Source organism: Mesoplodon densirostris, chromosome 5 (assembly GCF_025265405.1).
Source record: "Mesoplodon densirostris isolate mMesDen1 chromosome 5, mMesDen1 primary haplotype, whole genome shotgun sequence".
Taxonomy (NCBI): Eukaryota; Metazoa; Chordata; class Mammalia; order Artiodactyla; family Ziphiidae; genus Mesoplodon; species Mesoplodon densirostris.
The window spans coordinates 91,138,563-91,161,005 of record NC_082665.1 but is presented as its reverse complement, the minus strand read 5'-3'; the positions used below and the strand labels follow the sequence as shown (position 1 = coordinate 91,161,005).

The following is a 22,443-nucleotide window of genomic DNA, read 5'->3' as shown; positions in this document are numbered from 1 at the left end:
TTTAAAAACAATTTATATGCTAATGATTCCAATATTTCTAACTCCATCCCCGACCCTTCTCTGTCTCTTGAATCCCAGACCTATATATATATATATATATTTTTTTTTTTTCGTGGTACGCGGGCCTCTCACTGCTGTGGCCCCTCCCGCCACAGAGCACAGGCTCCGGACGCGCAGGCTTAGCGGCCATGGCCCACGGGCCCAGTCACTCCGCGGCATGCGGGATCCTTCCGGACCGGGGCACGAACCCGCGCCCCCCCATCGGCAGGCGGACTCCCAACCACTGCACCACCAGGGAAGCCCTCAGACCTATATATTTACTTGCCTACTTGAAATTCCTCTGGAAGTTTTATAGTCACCTCAATCTTAATATTCCCAAAATAATCTTGTAAATCTCCTATCCAGATCAGCCCCTTTCATACCCTCCATCTATTCAAACCCCAAATCATGGAATCATCCTTAACTACTCTCTTTCTTTCAAATACCACACCGAATCCCAGATGAAATCCTATAAGTTCTACCTTCAAAATATAGTTAGAATCTGACCACCTCTCACACCCTCCATGGCTACTATGAGACCCCATATTTCTTATTTATTTATTGAACTATAGTTGATTTATAATATTGTGTTAGTTTCAGATGTACAGCAAAGTGATTCAGTTATATTTATACATATATATATTCAGATTCTTTTCCATTATAGGTTATTACAAGATATTGAATATAGTTCCCTGTGGTATACAGTGAATCCTTGTTGTTTATCTATTTTATATATAGTGTTGTGTATCTGTTAATCGCATACTCCTAACTTATCCCTACCCCACTTTCCCCCTTGATAACCATAAGTTTGTTTTCAATGTCTGTGAGTCTGTTTCTGTTTTGTAAATAAGTTCATTTGTATCATGTTTTTAGTTTTCACATATAAATGATACCATATAATATTTGTCTTTCTCTTACTTCACTTAGTATGATAATCTCTAGGTCCATCCATAGAGAAGGTTGCTGCAAATGGCAATGTTCCATTGTTTATGGCTGAGTAATATTCCATTGTGTGTGTGTGTGTGTGTGTGTGTGTGTGTGTGTGTGTGTGTATACACACACACACACCACATATTCTTTATCCATTCATTGGCACTTAGGTTACTTTCATGTCTTGGCTATTGTAAATAGTGCTGTTATGAACACTGGTGTGAGATCCCATATTTCTTAACAGTATTATTACAACAGACGCTTCACTGGTCTCCTGCTTCAGACCATACTACCCACATTCTCTCCTCAAACACAGCACCCAGCATGATTCTGTTAGTATGCAGTCATTCTTCTGACCAAATGCTTCAGTGGTTAGCTGTCTTACAAAGAAAGGATCGGCATCTTTACAAGGAACTACGAGGCACTGATGTATCTGATGCTTTTTAAAAAGTAATATTTCAAAATTAAAAGTACTTTTGAAATGTCCTCAAAACAATCAAGATTCAAATTCAGTAAAGTCCTTTGATAACTTCCAAGTTGACTAATATCAGTTCAGGACAGTTAAACAGTTGGTACATGATGTTAGACAGCTAACTTTTAAAAAATCCTTCAACTTTTAAGCTTCAGGACCAGTTAAAAGAAGTATCCCAAATTTGGAATGTGAGCTGTTTAAAAAAGGCTACTGTTTACAAGTACTTCTCTGTCTGATGGAGTATTTTCTCAGTATTGTGAAATCAAACCAAAAGATAAAATTGGTGTGTAGCTTAAGACAGTGGCAGCAGGCTAGTTACCAGATCCCTAATACGTCCTCCAAAAATGATACAAAACAAAAAGAAGAGAAAATATATCTACACAAAAACTATATATTCTGCAGACCTTGAGCACAGAGAGTACTAAAACTTCAAAATAACTATGAATAAAAAAATAGTTGAGTGTATCTTTCATGTGCCAGCTCCAGCCTCATTGCACAGCAGCACTTGAGGGCAAGCAAAGGCAGACCAAGAAAAATTGGGGGAAGGACAGAAAAGGATGGAGTCCAAAGTAGATTTTAAACAATCACAAAAAAGATTAAGTCCAGTCTAACTGGAATATACTATAAAAATGTCCAGGCAAATCAGAGCAAGGACTACAGGGAAGAGACTTCAAAGTATGCAAGATGTAAAAGCACAGGCATGATATAAAGGGGACATCTTTGAAATACATAACTTCTGGGAGAGAAAAAGGTAAAAAGGAAGTGAGAACTTCCCTTTGACAGTTAGGAGATAGAGAGGAAAAGAAGAGAAAAGGGAAATCTTAAGGTCTTATAAAACAAAGTCACTAAATGGACGGACTCACAATCCCTTATCCCTGTGTCTGGTAGAATAATATCCACCCCCCCCCAAAAGATGTCCACATCCTAATACATAGAACCTGGGAATATGTTACCTTACATGGCAAAAGGGAATAAGGTAGCAGATGGAATTAAGGTTGCTAATCAGCTGACCTCAAGACAGGGGAGATTTTGTGGATTATCCATGTGGACCCAGTGTAATCACAAGTGTGCTTAAAGGTATAAGAGAGAGGAAAGAGAATCAGTGTCAGAAAAAGACAGCCAGCCATTGCTGGCTTTGCAAATGGAAAGAGGCCATGTGCCAAGGAATGCAGGCAAAAGTATTATCCATAAAAGAGAAAATAGTTGATAAACTAGCCTTCATCAAAGTTAAGGCCTTATGCTCTTCAAAAGACAGTCATGAGAGAATGAAATGACAAGGCACTTGGAGAAAATATTTGCAAATAACACATAGAATACATCCAGAATTTATAAAGAGCTCTCAAACTCAATAACAAGGTGTGGGGAAAAGAACTAAAAAATTGGCAAAATATTTGAAAGGAAATTTGACCAGAGTACATATGTGGATGGTGAATAAGCATGTGAAAAGATGTTTAACTTCATCAGTCATTAAGGGAATGAAAACTAAAACCACAACAAGATACCATTACATATCTACTAGAATGGTTAAAATTAAAAATAACAACTGTGAAGAAATTGGAACTCTCTTATACTTCACGTGGGAATGTAAAACGATACAACAACTTTGGAAAACAATTTGGCAGTTTCTTTACAAGTTAAATGTACATATACTCTTAGACCCATTCATTCCACTCCTAATTATTTACCTAAGAGCAATAAAAGCATATGCAATACAAATTTCTATACATTAATGTCCAATTAGCTTTATTTGTAAAAAAATTAAATTTGGAAACAAACCAAACATCTAAACAAAAGAAGTAAATGGATTAAAAATCATGATATATCTATACCATGGAATATTACTCAGCAATAAAAAGGAATTAACTAACGATGAAAATGAAATCTAATCTATAGTGACAGAAAGCAGATCAACGTTTATTTGGGAATAGGGCAGGGAATATGGGAAGGGGCAAGAATGGGATTATGAAGGTGTACAAGAAAACATTTTTGGGTGATGGATATGCATATTATCCTGATTGTGACAGTGGTTTTACAGTATATACATATGTCAAACCGTATCTAACTGTATACTTCAAATCCGTGCAGTTTATTATATGTCAGTCACACACACACAGAAAGAGTGAGAGAGAGAGAGAGAGAGACAGAGCCACAGAGAGAGAGAAAGAAGAAAAAAAGAAGGAGAAGATGGAGGAGAAGGAGAAAGGAAAGAGAATGAGAAGAGAAGTAAAATGATGTGAAGATGTAATAAAACTACAACAGTCACACATAAGCTCATGTCACAAATTTCTGTGTTCATGGAAATAGCCCTGTTTTTCTCACTGATTGTAAGTAATATATATTTGACTTTAAAATGAGATTAAATGAATGGACTACTGCTTTTTTTTTTTTCTTTTTTTGCGGTACGCGGGCCTCTCACTGTTGTGGCCTCTCCCGTGGCGGAGCACAGGCTCTGGACGCGCAGGCTCAGCGGCCATGGCTCACGGGCCCAGCCGCTCCGCGGCATGTGGGATCTTCCCGGACCGGGCAGGAACCCGTGTCCCCTGCATCGGCAGGAGGACTCTCAACCACTGTGCCACCAGGGAAGCCCTGGACTACTGCTTTGATCTCATTTATACATGAGAGTTCCACATAAGTTGTTATTTCTTTACAGGGATGCATTGCTTACAAATACTGGGAAAAAACCACTTTTTTTTTTTAATATATACTCAGAAAACCCTTCTAAAATGAACCTGTGTATTTACTAGAGGTACTAATGATGCATTTTGACTTATCAAACTTTATCATGGAGTGGAGATTTGCATTCCTAGACAGGCAAGGAGCTCCCTCATCCCCTTCAACACTTCAGGCAGAGTTGTGCTTTTATCTATTTTATAAATGGGTTTCTACATAACATTTAGATTGATAAAATTAAAATTAATTATTGGCAATTCCCATGAAAATGGAAACAAGGGAATGGTGGGAAAAATGAACTCAGAACATGGTACCAGGAAATGGTGAGCCAATTTGCACAACTGCAGTGGGGGAAGCCGAGGGGCTCTGGGGTAGTGAAGCATGAGATGAAGAGGGTAGATTTGGAGATGATGCCCAATAATGAGTACCTACCAAACAAAATTACTTGGGGATAGCCTGCAACACGTCTACCAAAATCTTACAAACATATGCAAACTACTAGCTAACTAGCCCCACTCTGTTCTTTCTGCATAATGGTCTTCCCCTTATACTAGGTAACTTAACACCCACAAGTAAGTTCCCTGTCTACATCATTCACTACTTGATATCTCTCATGCCAAACACAGTAACTAGAATATAATAGGCATGAAATAAGTATTGGTTAAATGAATGAGCAACAGTACAGGGTCTAGAGTCATCCTACTGATACAGAAGATGGAAACAGTCCACAGCTGAGAGGTGGTCATAAGCTGGAGAATACTTCACAGTGTTACTACTGGGAAATGTTTGTGTGTTTACATGGGCATTGCTTATGGAAAACATTTCAAGAGACTTCTTTCAGTAGAAATGCACGTTAGTTCCCAACAGATTGATCTGGAATCTTCAGAAAAGGAAGTACATATTTTCCTATAGGAATGTGAAGAATAACTGATCAGAAAACAAGAGAAAAATTCCACGGCATTTCTAACACAGATGTATGGATCCTGTCTCACATTCTGTTCTTTGGGGAGAAAATAATCATGGAAAAAGCATTCATTTCCTTCCTGTAAGGTTAAACTGGAGACAAATTAAGGTTTTGCTCTTTCTTTTTCCTGTGGTGTGAACAGTTATGTTCACAAAATTTTGAGGACCTGGCCAGGGTCTGGCACATAATAGGTACTCACTGGTGAGGTGAAACCAGGGAATTGGGAGTTCTTTGAGAGAGTACTTTTCTAATTAGCTGAGAACAAGATCTTACCTCCAAAGAGAAATAGGCAGAACAAGGACTTCAGCAGCACCCATTAAAAAGCAAACTAAGAGAGTTCTAAACTTAAACTGAGAGAAATTGTTATTAGGCAATAATGATTAAGAGAAAGCATGAGATAGGTCAGGTTTCTGTCATTTTAGATCTTTTTAAATATCCTTGCTTCATGAGGAAACTTCTTTCACAGTTATACAAGCATATATATATTTGCATATGTATGTATATATACAATATAAATTTTTAATCAAAATTTTAATTTACTGAAAAGTAGCTATAATACCACAGAGTCATATTGTAAAATAGTAGTTTCAATTTTGAGTCTTCTATAAATATGCAAAATTTTTTAAATTAATTGGCATTGAATTGACTATTTTTTTTCTAAATGTGGTAACTAGAAACAACAAAAATACTATGTGCTTGCATCATTTCTTTTTTTATAAGTTTATTTTTTACATCTGTAACTCTATTTCTCTTTTTTTAATATAAATTTATTTATTTATTTATTTATTTATGGCTGCGTTGGGTCTTTGTTGCTGCGCATGGGCTTTCTCTAGTTGCAGCGAGTGGGGGCTACTCTTCCTTGAGGTGCACAGGCTTCTCATTGCAGTGGCTTCTCTTGTTGCAGAGTACGGGCTCTAGGCATGTGGGCTTCAGTAGTTGTGGCACGCGGACTCAGAGTTGTGGCTCATGGGCTCAGTAGTTGTGGCACATGGGCTTAGTTGCTCTGTGGCATGTGGGATCTTCCTAGCCTGGGGCTTGAACCTGTGTCCCCTGCATTGGCAGGCAGATTCTTAACCACTGTGCCACCAGGGAAGTCCTCATCATCATTTCTAAAATGAAAAATCTATTAAATAATCCAAATAGGAAAAAAATTATCTTAAAATAAAAAATACTCCATTAAATTAACAAAATGTCTCTGTTAAAAAAAAAAAAGCCCGGGCCTCCCTGGTGGCGCAAGTGGTTGAGAGTCCGCCTGCCGATGCAGGGGATACGGGTTCGTGCCCCGGTCTGGGAGGATCCCATATGCCGCGGAGCGGCTGGGCCCGTGAGCCATGGCTGCTGAGCCTGCGCGTCCGGAGCCTGCGCGTCCGGAGCCTGTGCTCCGCAACGGGGGAGGCCACAACAGTGAGAGGCCCGCATACCGCAAAAAAAAAAAAAAAAAAGCCCTATTATGTTTTCTTTATTTTCCCTGTTTGCTCTTGGCTTTGCTGATACTAACTTGTAGACTCATTTTTGGGTCTTTGGCAGTCACTGCTCTGGAGTTGATTCTGAGAAGGAAACAGGCTGCTGGAGTGTACATAATGGAGTAGGAACATTTTATTTATTTAGCGGAGTTATCATCCTGAAACTCACAGAGGGCCATAGGGCATGTCATGCTAATATAACTCATGTGTTATAGTATGATAACATCATGTATACACAAGGGGTTTATGTGAAATATGAAGAAAGGCTTTTTTGCTCTCAGATAAATAATGGGATGAGTTAACAGCTCAACTCTGAGAGACCTAAAATATGAGTACAGGATGGTTCTGATAAAAGGTGCAAGAGAATAAACTAAATAGTATTTGAGGTTGCCTCAAATCTGATGTTACTGCACTGATGACTCTTGGAATATTAAAATTTTTCTCATGCATATGTCATCTTTTTTAGCCTAACACATGGTAACTGGTAAATTCTAAAGACTATACTCTCTAGAGTAGAAATGGCAACTAGCCAAATGCCAATAAAACTCATTTTTTTTAATTTACATTTGCAAAAAAAATATGATATAACATGTGCCAAGTGTTCTACTTTGTTTTGCCAATGCCTATTAAAATTACTGATGTTTCCCAGTCATAATGAGTTGCTTCTTTGGGGGAAGGGAGATTAATAGATGTTCAACATTTAATGAAAACACTGTATATGCTATACGTTTATTGTACTCTAGTTTTTATCTCCAAATTTTGGCTAATATACTGATGTTGGCATAAATCATATCAACTTTTAAAAAACAACTTATTCCTAAAAACTCATAATATTTTTTGTTACTTTTCTTTTTGAATTCAATTAACCTGTCATTACAAGTAAAATTATTAAGTGCTTAGTGACAATCTTTAACAATAAGATTCCATTTCTGGCTTTATTGTGCTGAATGCTTTGCTTTATGTTTTAATGTGAGATATCTAGTCTGGTAGAAATAAGTCTAAAGGCATCAAGTAATTTCATTGAATTTAAAATCATTTCAGTTAACTGAAACCACTATTTAGCCTGGCAGCTCTGAGAGAAATGATTTAAAAGAATTATTATGATAAATACCAAAGAAAAATTCAATTATATTTAAAACAGTTATTCTTATTTTCTTCAACAAATAGGATTCGTTGTTCACTATATTTTCCAATGGCAAAATTTGACAGCATAAATATGGTAAATAAGGCCAAAATGCTGAATGGTCATTGCTCCTTAAATCATAGGATAAATGAATTTTTATAAAGAGCTGTCATTTAAACAACTATTTTTCAGATTAATTAAAAATTCTCTCATGGTTTATAATAAAAGACATTTAGCTTCTACTGTGTGTGCTAGGCATCATGTTAGGTGACAGAAGTACAATAGTAAACAAGTCAGACTCCCTTAAGAAAAGAAACTTGTAAAGGTGAAAGAAGTAATAGGAAATTATGAATTTGCGTGAAAAGTGCTACAATAATAGTAACCATAGAACAGTTAGGAATCACTTAGGAGGAACACAATGCACTGAGATGGCAGAGTGTTAAAGATGACTTTCTGGCATCTAGGCTGACACTGGGAGTTGAGCAGGAGTCAGGTAGGCAAAGAAAAGGATGGGAGTGTTTCCAGAGAAGGAACAACATGGGCAAGGGGCTGGAGGTGAGAGAGTGTTGTGATTTGGGCATCTTTGGTAATTTAGTGTGATTAAAACCAAAAGCTAAAAAAGAAGAGACATGAAAAAAAAAAAACAATAATACATAGCCCTTTCAATAAAAAAAAAAAAAAAAAAAAAGCTGTATATGGGGGGGGCGGGAGGAAATGGGATGAATTGGGAGATTGAGATTGACATATATACACTACTATGTATAAAATAGATAACTAATGAGAACCTACTGTATAGCACAGGGAACTCTACTCAGTGCTCTGTGGTGACCTAAAGGGGAAAGAAATCTAAAAAAGAGGGGATATATGTATATGTAAAATTGATTCACTTTGCTGTACAGCAGAAACTAACACAACATTGTAAAGCAACTATACTCCAATAAAAATTAATTTTAAAAAAGAATAAAATAAATAAAACCAAAAGCTGGTTCTTTGAAAAGATTAATAAAATCAATAAAACTTTATCCAGGCCAAAAAAAAAAAAAAAAAAAAGGAGACAAATTACTAACATCTGAAATTAAAGAAGGGACATCACTTCAGATCCCATGGATGTTAAAAGGATAATACAAGGATATGAACAACTCTCTGCCCACAAATTTGATAACCTAGATAAGATGGGCCAATTCCTTGAAAGACACAATCTGCTAAAAGTCACAGAAGAAGAAATAGACCATCTGAATAGACCTAAATCTATTAAAGAAATTTAATCAATAATTAATAACCGGGCTTCCCTGGTGGCGCAGTGGTTGAGAGTCCGCCTGCCGATGCAGGGGAAACGGGTTCGTGCCCCGGTCTGGGAAGATCCCACATGCCGCGGAGCGGCTGGGCCCGTGAGCCATGGCCGCTGAGCCTGCGCTTCCGGAGCCTGTGCTCTGCAACGGGGGAGGCCACAACAGTGAGAGGCCCGCGTACCACAAAAAAAAAAAAAAAAAAAAAAAAAAAAATTAATAACCTTTCAAAACAGAAAGCACCAGGCCTGGATAGTTCACTGGTGAATTCTACCAAACAGTTAAAGAAAAAATTATACTAATTCTTTGCAATCTCTTTCAGGAGATAGAAGCACAGAGAATACTTCCTAATCCATTCTATGAAGCCAGCATTAACCCTAATGCCAAAGCCAGACAAAGACATTATGAGAAAAAAGGAAAAAATTAAAAAACTACAGACCAATATTTCTCATGAACAAAGATGCAAAATTTCTCAAAATGTTAGCAAATTGATTCCAACAATGAAAAATATAAAAAGAATTATATACCACAACCAAGTGAAATTTATCCCAGATAGGCAAAGTTAGTTTAGCATTGAAAAATCAATTAATGTTATCCATCACATCAACAGGGTGAAAAAGAAAAACCACATGGTCAAATTAATAGATTCAGAAAAAGCATTTGACAAAATCCAATACTGTTCATGATAAAAACTCTCTGTAAATGAGGAAGAGTGAAGTATTTCTATAATTTAAATTTTTAAATCAGTTTAAGTAGTACTTTTGTGGCAAGTTGTATATTTAGAGGTTGTTTTCCAACTTAAGTAATTAAATCTTCAGATTTTTCAGGAAAGTAAGTATGTGGTGATGAAGAAGAAGAAGAAGATAGGTAGGTAGGTGGATAGATAGATGATAGATAGATAGATAGATTTTTTAGTCAGGTTTATTGAGGTATAATTTATATAAATAACTTCATTTTTTGGCTGTTCTGTTGTATGAATTTTAAAAAACACATACAGTCATGTAACCACTACCACAATCAAGAGGAAAGCAGTTCTATGATAACTCAAGTTTCCTTATTGTATCATTCTAGTGAGTCTCTTCCCCCCACCTCCATTTGCTGGCAACTACTGATCTGTTTTCTGTCCCTATAGTTTCTTATTTTCCAGAATGTAATGAAAATGTAACCATACTGTATGTGACTTTTTTTTTTTTTTTTTGTGGTACGTGGGCCTCTCACTGTTGTGGCCTCTCCCGTTGCGGATCACAGGCTCCGGACACACAGGCTCAGCGGTCATGGCTCATGGGCCTAGCCGCTCCGCGGCATGTGGGATCTTCCCAGACCGGGGCACGAACCCGTGTCCCCTGCATCGGCAGGCGGACTCTCTACCACTGTGCCACTGGGGAAGCCCTATATGTGACTTTTGAATCTGGATTCCTTCTCTTATTATAATGCATTTGAGGTTTACTGATATTGTTGCATATAGTGGCAGTTGTTCCTTTTCATTTCTGAATAATTGTCCATAAGTATATGGACATTTAAGTCATTACATAGACCCAGGAGTGGGATTATTCACTTCCCAAGTCAAAGTGGGCCTTAAATTCAATTTTATTTCATTGCCAAGATTTTTGAAAATTGTTTCAATAATCTTTGCCTTTCCAAAGTTGAAATTTATGAGTGAGATTATGCCTATATACAAAAGAAATGACCATATTACATCAAAGTTTAGAAGGAGATGGTTTTTCAAACAAACAATTTGGTTTGAGGAGGGGCGTGTGGAACAGTGACCAGGTACTAGGGAGGGAGGTGTCAGGGAATGGATGGAGTTATAAAAGATCAGATTCAAGGTAGCAGGCAAAATTCACTCTACTACTGAGGTCTCTAGTGAAAGCCTGGGAGGTGTTGTGGGAAATAAGGGTTATGCCAGTGTTCAAAGGGTAATTTACAAAAAAGTAAAATCATGATTCTCATACAGATTTAAAAATGAACATGTGTTAAAATTTTTTTAACTCATTAATGATAAACTGGTAAGATGTTACAATCAGTTTAAAGGGAACTCTAAACAGTTATATTTATAAACCTGGAATATTAAAATGAATGTGCAAATAGAAGCAAAAGTAGCTTCTTCCACAGTGAGTGATGGAAGTCAGCTGGACCTCTATGGAACAGAACTTGCATGTTGTGTCTATAGACAAAAATTATTCTGCATTGTACCAGTTATTTACAAAGCACGGGGTTGTAAAATACCTCCCATCAAACTGGAATCAGATAAGACAGAAAGATGTGCTCTAGACAAGTGCCAGGCAACCACCTGCCCACTGGTCAAATCTGGCCCACAGTTACCTTTTGTAGGTCCTTTAGTTAAGAATGCTTTGTACATTTTTAAAGGGTTGTAAAAGCAAACAAACAAACGTTGGTAAAAAGGAAGAATAAGCTAGAGGCATATGTGGCCCTTATAGAAGAAGTTTGCTGACCCCACTTTTTGGCCTTTGCTCTAATGCAGAGGTCAGCAAAAAATATGCCAGCCGCCCAATCCAGATGGCTGCCTGAGTTTTTTTTTTTTTTTTTTTTTTTTTTTTTTTTTTTTTTTTTTGCTGTACGCGGGCCTCTCACTGCTGTGGCCTCTCCCGTTGCGGAGCACAGGCTCCGGACACACAGGCCCCGCGGCCATGGCTCGCGGGCCCAGCCGCTCCGCGGCATGTGGGATCCTCCGGGATCGGGGCACGAACCCGTGTCCCCTGCATCGGCAGGCGGACTCTCAACCACTGCGCCACCAGGGAGGCCCTGCCTGAGTTTTATAAGTAAGGTTTTATCGAAACATAGACACACACACACATACTTTTTAAAAATTTACTGTCTATGGCTGCTTTAGTGCTACAATGGCAGAATTTAATAGTTATAACAGAGCAAAGCCAAAATATTGACTCTCTGATCCTTGACAAGAAAAGTTTGGCTATGCCTCCTTGGACAGTACATGGTTCTCCAATGAAACACAGATTTATTCCTCCTGGGAAGATCTTTTACTTTTCCTGTCTCTATTTTTTCTTCTGTTTCTTTTGCTTGGTTTATCCCATTTTTTCCTTCCTGTCATCCATAATTCTTTCTCATATTTTTCATCCTTTTTAACTCTTTCTTTCTCCATTAGATAGCCGTAACATGGAACTAAAATATAATATTTTAAAAATAATTTATCAAGTGAAATTTTAGATTCCTCCTTAAATCGAAAGTAAAACTATACCTCTTTTTTCCTCACCACCTCCAATGCTCTAAGAGCCTAAAAGTACTTGGAAGTCACTTTTCACTATGTTGTAAACATGTCTGTGGGTCAGTGACCCTTAACGAAAAGGACCTCTCACCTGAGAAACGAGAATCGGGTCCAGTTAGTTGCCTTCCCTTTTCCAAGCAAAACAAGGAACATTTATTGACATTTCAGTAAGTGAGAATTGAGAAAGTGACTTAATATAATCTGCTTTGAATGGCTCTTTACTTCCACTGGTATGTACATAAAGCAGTGTGAAGTTGAGATTGACTACTAAAAGTATAATGTCAGCATTTTAAAATATAAGTGTATACATATAATATGATATAGATTATATCAGAAATATAAAGTGTAATGTCGGCGTTTTTAAAACCACAATATTCCCAAGCAGTGAGGAGATTTACAAGGACATGTTTTCTGTGCCTCTCCCCTCTGCTGATTCTCTTTTGTCGCCCTAATTCCATCCTAGTCTCCTTTATTTTATCATTTACCCCTGTACATGTCTTAAATGTCATTTTTCTCAAAATGCCATCCTTGATCCTCTTCTCTTCTATTTCTACATTCTATGAGCGTTCTCATCTACGCCTCTCATTTTAACTACCAGCTAATGATTCCCAGTCCATATCTTTAACTGAGAAATATAACTAGAGCTGTAGATGTTACACGTATATATGCATAACATATATATTAAATTGTCACCTCTAGTTCAGTGATATTGGATTGAACTCAACACAGCATCTCCCAGTCCACCCCATAAATGTATTTGTACATTCTTCCTCATCAAGCATAAACTAAGGAAAAAAACCCACACTCCTTTACCCCTATTTTCAATCAATCTTAAATTTTTTTTATTGCGGGGGGGAAGTATACTGGTATCTGCAACTTACATTGAAATACATAAAAAAGATAGATGAAAGGATGGAGAGATGGATAGATGAATAGGTATGTGATAAAGCAAGTATAATAAAATTTGAATTGTAGAATTAGGTGGTGGTTATATGCCTACTGACTCTAAAAGACTTTAAACATTATTGAATGTTTCAAATTTTTTCATTAAATGTGTTAGAAAAAAATTCTTTCAATTTGCCCCCAAAATATCTTTAGTGATTGCTACTGCTTTAGCCTAAACCCTCATCATCTCTTACCTGAACTATCACGTTTGTCCCTATTGGGTACTCCTAAAGGCAAGTTCCCTAAAATGTTGCCACTCACAGTGTGGCCCACAGACTGGTGAGCAGCCAGCACATCACCTGCGAGCTTATAGGGAACACAGGTCCCACCAGATATATTGAATCAGAATTCACAGTTAAGAAGATCCCCAAGTAATTTGTATAAACTTTGAAGTGTTGAGAAGCTCAGCTCTATATGATAACTCTATCCTATATCATTCCCTTGCCTCAAACCCTTCAGTGGTTTCCCATGGCTTACAGGGTGATATCTAAGACCCTCAGAGCGGTTGCCTGTTGTGAACATTTTGAATATTTCCAGAGCACATGTGTTGTGTCTCATGCTGACTCCCCTTTCTCTGACACTCTCCACATACCTTAACTCAGCCTAACTCCGTCCTGTTTGTCCTTCAAGATAATTTAGTCCACATTGCTTTCTTATTACTTTGGCAATATCTTTATTGTAGCCCTGTATTTTACGTTTTTTTGAAATAAGAAGGTATCTGTTAGTTTTCCCACTAGGCTGTGAACCTCAAAAAACAGAAAATGTATCTTATTCATGATTCTATTCCCAAGTGTTTGCACAGTTCTTGTTGCGGATGTCAGGTATTTAACAAATGCTTATTGAACTTAACCCCAAAGCAGCTGACTATCCCTGCAGGTATATAGTTCAGTGTGGAGTGGTGGTTCAGAAAGAGATTGCTAAAAGATAAGCAAACAAGTGAAACCAATTTTTATTTTATTATAGCTACACTCATTTAGCTATATCTACCTAGCTACTTTAAGATAGGTAGATATAGTAGCTACCTATCTATACTACGTTCCAGATTCTGAATTTATTCATAAAAGACAGCTATTTCATTAAGCGTGTGTATTCTGAGTTCAAATGAAAAAGCCATACAAATTCACTCACTATGTATTTACTGAATGTCTATTAGAACAGAGCTAGTCTTACTGAGATGTAATATTGCTTTTGTTGCACTTAAAGAGGTCTTCTAAGTGCTTGTTTTCCAAAAGTTATAGAAATGATATTTCATCAGTTTTCATGCATAATAGATGAAAATACAATGTCATATTTATCAACAAAGGCAATGAAATGTCTTTTAGATATTCGTTAGGCAATCAGTCACCCGTCAACAAAGCATAATTCAAATCTCATTTTGACTTTTGCCCGTGAGATTATTACAACTAAATAGAAAATAAAATGTTTTGGGTATATACGTGTTAGTAGAATAAATCAGAGCTGAAAGTAAAAGAACAAAAAAACTAACAATTCCTATCCTGGACCATGAAAAAAAATTCTTACAGTTTAAGCCCTAATCCCATTCACCCTCCAATAAAGAGCAGTTTTTAGCCATATTAGTAGTATAATAATATATATTTAAAGTTTTTTAAATTTAAGTATGTTGGCAGAATTCATCTCACTTTGATATAATATTTTAGATGCCAATCACATAGAAGTAAGTAAGCTAATTATCAATTTATATAGAACTAATAAACTGAGAAATGGAGATTCTTCCTTCCAACCTCCTTCCTTCCACAATATTTATTGAGTGGTTATACTGAGGAAAACATTGTGCTATGCTAGGCTCCAGGGATTCAAAGATAAAGCATTCCTTTATTCATTCCACAAATATTCAGCACCTTCTACATGCCAGACACTGTTTGAAGCCTTAGAAATACAGCAGTTAGTGAACAAAGCGCCTGTGCTCTTGGAGTTTATATTCTAGTGCATGAGACAGACAAGTAAATAAATGGGTAAGGAGTACAGTTACAGACAGGTGCTCTGAAAAGTAAAAGACAGGGTAATGGTATAGAGTATATAATGTTGGAGAGTGGGGCAAGGATGACAGGGTAATAGTATAGGGTATATAAGGTCTGGGAGCAGGGCAAGGATGCTATTTTAGGTAGAATAGCCAGGAAAGTCCACCTGAGAAGACAGTATTTGAACAGAGCACTGAAAAAAACTGAAAAAGTGAGCAATTTGAAGATTGGGAGAGGAGAGAGGTATTCCAGCCAGAGGGCACAGCAAATATAGAGACTCTAAGATGAGACTGAGCTTGGGGTGTTTTCAGCAAAGAAAAAGGGAAGTTGGAACGCAGGGCACCAGGTAGAGTGTGGTAGGACAAATGGTCTGGAGGGGAGGCATGATCTGAGGATCTTTTGATGAGTTTGGATTTTATTTAAAATTGGCTGGGAAGCCACTCAAGAGATTTAAGCAGGGCAAGTTTGTGAAATGATTCTCTTCTTAGAAAGATCACTCCAACTACCATGTGGAGAAGGAACCATAGAGAAACAAATGGAAGCAAAGAGTTTGGTTAAGAGGCCATTACAACAGTTCAGGAAATAAATAACAGTGTCTTAGATTTCTCTCCACCTAGGTAGAGAGAACTGGTTAAATTGGAGATATATTATAAAGGTAAAACTGATAGGATTTGTGTTTGATTTAGATTTAAGGGAATTGAAGGAGAATAATCAAGACTCCTGTGTTTAAGTGATGAAGCGACTAGTAAATAGTGAGCTAAGATAGTAAGTGTAGGCAGAAGTTTGTGGGAAATTGAGATGATATAAGATGCCCCTTAGACATCAAAGTGGAAAAGCCAGGCAGGCAGTTTGATATGTACAGCTGGAGCTCAGAAGACAGGTCGGGGCTGGAAGAACAAATTTGGGAGTAATTCTCACATAGATGACATTTGAAGCCTAGGGGCTGGATGACATCACCTTAAGAAGAAATAAATAAAATAAGGCTTAGCGCTGACCCAAGTCATAGTATCTGGAGCCAATGAGAAAGTTTGAGAAGGTGCAGCCAGTGATATAGGAAGAAACCCAGGAAGCAGATCAGGTTTCATGGGCATGTTACCAGTGCAACACACAGTGCTTTGCACTCAGAAGGGCCCCAGACTTGGTTGCTAAGCTGCCACCAATTCTTACTTATTTTATCTTTGAACTTGTGTTTTGTAGGTAAAGTCTGATGGGACAATGGAGCATGCAAGCGAGGAGAGAAGGTACACACATTATGTGTATCAGCCATTCCTTGACACCCCATTCATATTCCTGATGCCCCACGAGCACAGAGTTCTAGGGGACCCATGATACATGGGTGTTCAATGAGGCTCCAATCAAGTACATGTAAGCATATTACACCGACAACAGAGCAAGTGGTGGTGTTGGTGCTGACAGCCTTGAGAGGTGGTGCTTTCTGTTCAAACCAGAATTTCCTTTTAAAACAGACAGAAGGCAATGGTGATCTAAGAAGCATGAACAACAAAAGAACCCTATCCGATCCTTCCTGACTTATGTTACTGCTGTGATTGAATTGGGTCCTGCTGCTTGCTGCTTACAAAATCAGTTACATACTGACAAATGGTAGAAAGGAAAGGTGCTTTTAATCAGAATCCCGGCAATCTGCGGAGACGGTGGACTCAAGTGTTCCCCAAAAACCACCTCTGAAGATTCTGCTCAGCCATGAGAGTTTTAAAGGAAAGGAAGGAAGCAATCTCAGTTAATCATTGAGATGGGGGTCAGAGTCATCGCCATTCCCCACTGTGTGCAGGCTTGTGTTCAGGCTTGTCACTCGTGATCTTCCCCTAGATGTCATCTTGTTCATAGAACTTGGTCACACAGTTTGTTTGGAAGATTACTGAAGGGGAAGCTAGGGAAGACATCTTGTTATCTGTTAATTACTTATTCTTCATTTCTACTTCTTTGATCTACGGAAAGAACTGACCAGGTAGGGAAGGTATTTTATATATATATAAATTTATTTATTTGTTTTCATTTTTGGCCGTGTTGGGTCTTCGTTGCTGTGCGCGGGCTTTCTCTAGTTGCGGTGAGCGTTGGCTACTCTTCGTTGCAGTGCGCGAGCTTTTCATTGCGGTGGCTTCTCTTGCTGCGGAGCACGGGCTCTAGGCGCGAGGGCTACAGTAGTTGTGGCTCGCAGGCTCTAGAGCGCAGGCTCAATAGTTGTGGCGCACGGGCTTAATTTCTCCGTGGCATCTTCCCGTGCCAGGGAAGATGCTAGGGCCAGAGATGAGTAGAGCATGGAGATTAGTTACAATATAGTTAGTTACAATATAGCTTTGTTAAAGTGACAAGAAAAGGGGCTTCCTGCTGAGGGTCGTTTCCTGCAAAGAGCTGCTTACATTACTTCCCTGTATTAGCCAACCACTCATCCTGAAAAGGGAAGTGTAGAAGGAGAGGGAAAGATAGAGGAGCCCATAGAGACTTTTCCTTTCTCATCCATAAGCCAAAGATAGAGAGTATTGATAGAATGCATGCATCTCAAGAAGTGAAATTAAAATAATTAGATTAGTCTTGTGCAGCACTTCCACTGTTCTAGAAAAAATAAAAAATATGTATGCGTGCATGGGCTACAAAATATGAATTGTGTAATTCATACGAGTTAAATGCTCTTATATTTTCATTAAATCTGGCATTGCATAATGTAACTTTGAATGGTAAAATTCATGTCGATAATTTAAATTCTAAATTTTTCTTTATTTATGAACAACATAGAAAGCAAATTTTTTAAAAAATGACAAGTTGAGGGAGAGACAGTGGAAGAAAGGAAAAAGCTTTATAATTTACTACCTTAGGGCATTTTTTCCTTGCTTTTTGAACAAGGGAGCCCACATTTTCATCTTGCTCTGGGCTCACAAATTATGTAGCTGGTGCCACCAGAAGAATATGGTGTCCTGGAGTCCAAGTGAAGAAAGTGCTTCCAGGAGGAGGGAGGGATCTTTCAACTATGTCAAATGCTGCTGAGAATTGAGTGAGATAAGGACAGAAAATCAAACATTACCTTTGGCATGGAGACTATCCAGTTAAAGTCAATTCTGTCAGAGATGGTGAAGTATTTTGTATAATAATTTAACAATAGTAAAAATAAAGGGGGAGATTTATACACCCATTTTTATCTGTGATGTTTTCTTTTAAATATATTAGCTTTATTTATTCTAATTATGTTTCAAGAATAAATTAGCATTTGTTCAATGATAAAGTGGAATCGCCCTAAAACTGAAACAATTTAAGAAATATAATTAAATTATTACTGTTTATATCTTCTGTTGTGGCGGGTTTAAAAATGCTATTTTATTTTTCTTTCTCTCTATTTTCTTTGTTTTTATTTTTCGCCTTTACTTCAAGATGCTTACACAAAATGGAGTAAATTATAATTAGATCAAATTGGAACAAAAAAACAGTTTGTTAAATAAAAACATGTATGCTTCCTACTTTGCTAGCAACATAAAAAAAATGTAGTTGAAATACAACGACCAAAACCCTGCCCTCTTCCTTATTATTATTACCGTAAAAATAAAATTTTTGAATTCATTCTGTAGTACCTGAAGTCAGCCACTAGATGGCAGATGTTACCATAGTCAACAAATCGTTACTTGAAACGGGATATAAGATCACTTAAAATTATGATTTTGCAGAAACGTAAAACCCTATTGATTCATTCTCCCCACCCTTCCTGCTCTTGAAGAACTCATTTTGGGGGCTTGAAAAAGCTTTCCCGTATACATATACAAGATGGATAATTCAGAAAGCAGTTCTGGAATCCTATCAGCTCCATAAAACATAATATTAAATCACAAAACTGAGTAACAAATTGCATTTAAATGACTATGAAGATGAATGGCAGTGTTGTACTGGAATGTTTTCAACCAAGGCCAAATGGATAACCACATTGATCTTGCATTTTATATCTTACAAAGAAGGACATGATGTAAATAAAGATCACAAAGCAAAGCTAATATATTTACTGCTATGTTAAACTAGTTACAGAGGATTAAAAAAAACTTTGATAAATTATTTGTTCATTTGATTACTATGTTGGTTATTTGTTCCTTATATGGCAGTTGCAATTGAAGAGTACAGTGAGGAGGAAGAAACCTGAGCTGTTAGAATAATGTTATCTGCAAAGTTCAATGCTGTCCCCCACATATAAAGATTGAATTTTAGAATCTGCTAGAGATTATACTTCTAATTAATCAAATTCCTTTTGTGGGGTTGCACATTATAATACTTATATTTTGACTGATAACTTGAAATATATTTAAGCAAAAGGTGAACCTTTGTAAGTTTGTAATTTTCCTAAGGTAATGCAAGTACTATTCTTCCCTTATGATAAAGGGATTTTTTTTTTTCTGTTTGACTATTTTGTGAACATTTTATTAAGATAGCTGTGGATATCCTGCAATATTTCTTTTTTTTTTTTTTGGAAAATAGTGAAAAAACAGGAATTGATTAGCATGATGGGAAATTTTGGAACTTGAAAATAAAGAATCAGGGTCAGAAAATAAACCATATTCCCTACTGGAATTCTGCATCACTCCTGACACTCTTTCCTCTCTCATTCCATGATATGTACTCTCTCCTTTTTTTTCCTCCTATCTCTCTGCCTGCCCCTTCTCAGTCTCTTCCCTGGGTTCCTCTTCTGTCTCTTCTTTAATCCTTTGGCTCTCAACATTTTTCTTATCACTCTTCACTATTGCTCTGTAAAATCTTGAGCATTTAATTCATTACCAATGTTTCAACTGCAATGAATAACTAGTTTCTCTCCAAATCCTATGAGTCAGCATCACATAGCGGTTATATTTAAACTCTGACATTAGACTGCTTAGGCTCAAATACTAGTTTGACCACTTAATGGTTAGGTGATATTGATAAATTACTTAACCTCATTGTCTTAGTTTCCTGTCCTGGAATTTTAGAATGATAATAACTCTAAATGTTGTGGTTAGGTTAGAATGAAGCAATTCACTTAGCACAGTATCTGGCAAAAAGTAAAGACCTAATAAATATTCCATCTAGGGCTTTTTCTCAGAAAATAGAGCCATATACAATGGAGATCCTCACTCTGATGTCTTACAAAAAGCTTAAGATGATAGATCCAAATCTTACAAATCAATATATTACCATCCCTAAATCAGTTTCCCCAAAGATGGGAAAACTTTACTGTTTAATATTTAATATTGTAGAGTTTTTCCTCTAAAGTCAAGAGCAAAGGTACCTACCATATCCATAACATTTATCATTATGTTGCAGATACTAACCAGTGCAATTAGACATGAGAAAGCAATTACTGAAAAATGAATAGGAAACAAAGAAGTAACACTATGTTTATTAAGAGAGGATGTGATTATACAGCTGGAAAATTCAAAAGAATCCATGGAAAAATACAATAATCAACAAGAGAATCTGGATAAAATAACAGGTTATAAAATGAGGATATAAAAATTAATAGCAAAGGTATGTATATATGTTTACAAACCTATACATAAACATATATTTGTATAAATAAAAGTTTGAATATATAATTAAAGAGAAGACCCCATTTATGATAGAAAATAAAAGAGAAAAAATACTTTAACATAAAGTTAGCAAGAAATGTCCAAAATTTATATGAGCAAAACTGGAAATTGCTTTTGGAAAAAAATAGATCTTAATGAATGGAAAGACATATCAATTCTGGGAGAGAAAGAGAGGCCAACATCATGAAGATGTCAGTTTTCCCTAACTTAAGGGCTGGGAGAAAAAGCCACTTACAGTACTGTTAAGCCTCTGTAATTCAAACAATTCTATATTAGCACATGAATAGGAAGGCAAACTGAAGGAAAAAGAGAAAATCCAGAAATATATCCAATTGCATATGGAAATTAATATACATTATAGGTGGCATCACACATCACTGGGTAAAAGATGGACTTTTAAATAAATGTTGTTCTGATTACTGGGTAGCCATATGGAGAAAAATTAAATTGGATCCATTTCTTACACCATAAGCCAGGATAAATTCCCAGCAGATCAGATATTTAAATCAAAGGTATAAAAAAGCACCATGCATATACTTGAAAAAGCACTTGTGAATTCCTTTATAATCAGGGGATGAGAAAGCATTCCTAAATATGACTCAAAATCTAGAAGCAATGAGAAAAAAGATTGACAAATTTTATCAGATAAAAATTAAAAATTTTTTTCACGGTAAAAATACCATATCAGACACAAAGTAAAAAATACAAATAAGAGCCTGGGAAAAAATATTTGCAAAATATACAGTGAAAGGTGTAATGATATATAATACAAAGGTATCTCTAATATATAAAGAGCTTCTAAAAACTGAGATGAAAAAAGCCAAGAACTGATCTACAGAAAATTCATAGAAAAAGATATGAAAATTACTCTTAACTGTATGAAAAGTTGCCCAACCTCATGCACAAGTTGATATAATTGTTCACTGGGTGATGGGTACATGTGTGTTCATTATATACATGTATATCCAAATTAGATGGTGTCATTCATCTGACTGAGAACTTCAGGTGGCTTCTCACAGCCTACAGTAAAAAGTTCACTCCTGGCCCGGAGGAAGATGGCGGAAGAGTAAGACGCGGAGATCACCTTCCTCCCCACAGATACATCAGAAATTCATCTACACATGGAACAACTCCTACAGATACTGAACGCTGACAGAAGACCTCAGACCCCCCAAAAGGCAAGAAACTCCCCACATACCTGGGTAGGGCAAAAGAAAAAAAGAATAAACAGAGACAATAGGATAGGGACGGGACCTGCACCAGTGGGAGGGAGCCGTGAAGGAGGGAAGGTTTCTACACACTACAAGCCCCTTCGCGGGCGGAGACTGCAGGTGGCGGAGGGGGAAAGCTTCGGAGTAGCGGAGGAGAGCACAGCAACAGGGGTGCGGAGGGCAAAGCGGAGAGATTCTGGCACAGAGGACCGGTGCCCTCAGGCACACACCAGCCCGAGAGGCTTGTCTGCTCGGCCGCCGTGGCGGGCGGGGCTGGGAGCTGAGGCTTGGGTATCGGCTTTCAGTCGGAGCGCAGGGAGAGGACTGGGGCTGGCGGCAGGAAGAGAGCCTGAAGGGGTTAGTGCACCACGGCTAGCCGGGAGGGAGTCCGGGGAAAGGGTCTGGAGCTGCCGAAGAGGCAAGAGACTTTTTCCCCTTTTGTTTCCTGGTGCGCGAGGAGAGGGCATTAAGAGGGCTGCTTGGGGAAGCGCCGGAGACAGGCGCGAGCCGCGGGTAAGGCGCGGACCTCGGAGACGGGCGTGGGACACTGAGGCTGCCGCCGCCG

The 22,443-nt window shown here is 37.5% G+C and overlaps 1 long non-coding RNA gene across 1 annotated transcript in view; it reads left to right on the top strand.

The window, feature by feature from the left end:
• LOC132491167 (uncharacterized) overlaps positions 1 to 21,801 on the top strand; it is a 74,291-nt gene extending 52,490 nt beyond the window's left edge. Inside the window, exons 3-4 of the long non-coding RNA XR_009532639.1 lie at positions 16,313 to 17,081; positions 21,642 to 21,801. This is a non-coding gene — a long non-coding RNA (uncharacterized LOC132491167). The remainder of the gene's footprint in view (positions 1 to 16,312; positions 17,082 to 21,641) is intronic.
• The last annotated feature ends 642 nt before the right edge of the window (positions 21,802 to 22,443 follow it).